The following is a 963-nucleotide window of genomic DNA, read 5'->3' as shown; positions in this document are numbered from 1 at the left end:
TCTTTCCCAGGCTAAAGCTTACAGGATATTTTTGTGGGTGACTTCTAGTCCTGTAAGAAGAAAACCTGTTTCTCCTGGATGTGTAAGGCAAGCACCCAACAACGCAGCTCTCCAGCCTTATTTCACGCAGTGTGTTACAGTAAGTCTTGTTATAATCACTTTTTCCTGATGTACACTTCTAGTTGCAAAGGGTCTTCACATTATTTATTTTGTGTTGGGGAATAGCCGAGGCTGAGTGCTAATTTGTGTGCAGAGGAGAAACCCTGCCTACTAATAAATCTCCTAGTAGTTTTCTCCTCTCCTTAGGCAGGATTTATTATTTTCAACAGTATGTTTCATAACAAATGTGAGAATTAGATCAGATCATTAGATAAGATTGAAAAGCAATGATGAAATGCATATTTCATCATGAGTTTTCTTTTGCTTGCTCAAGGTAATACATTCTTTAAACATTTTGACATTTAAACATTTTGACTTCAGAAAAAGGAAATTGATATGGGGCTCTTAAAAAAAATCATAGAAAATAACTTACTTGTAACAAGGCATACAGAAAAGCTGCTTGCTTCTCCTGGGGTGGAGGTTTAGCCATCGATTTATTCATTTGATCTATTTAATTTGTCCTTAAAAAAAAAAAAAGAAAAGAAAGGAAAGAGGGAGGGACAAGCAAACCTGTGCTAATTAGAAAGCAGCAGCTATCTGGGCCTCTGCAAGCATGCCTGTGCAATTACAGTGTCCTAATTCTCTTTATAGATTAACGAGCCTGAGCCATCGATTATCTTACTGAAAACAAAAGTAGACACCCTGAAGTAATATGATAATCCCAGCCCGGTGGTGGTTTTGGATTAATAAATGTTATTAAACACTTTGCTGAAAGGTGAGGCGGGTGTTCTTCCTGGTGCACGCTTGAAGGCTACAGCTGTATCTCATCACCTTTTGGCAGCCACAGCAGAGGTGAGGGGTTTC

This window comes from Nestor notabilis, unplaced genomic scaffold, assembly GCF_000696875.1.
Source record: "Nestor notabilis isolate BGI_N333 unplaced genomic scaffold, ASM69687v1 scaffold2724, whole genome shotgun sequence".
NCBI lineage: Eukaryota > Metazoa > Chordata > Aves > Psittaciformes > Psittacidae > Nestor > Nestor notabilis.
The sequence above is the reverse complement of the archived record's forward strand: the minus strand, read 5'-3'. Positions refer to the sequence as shown.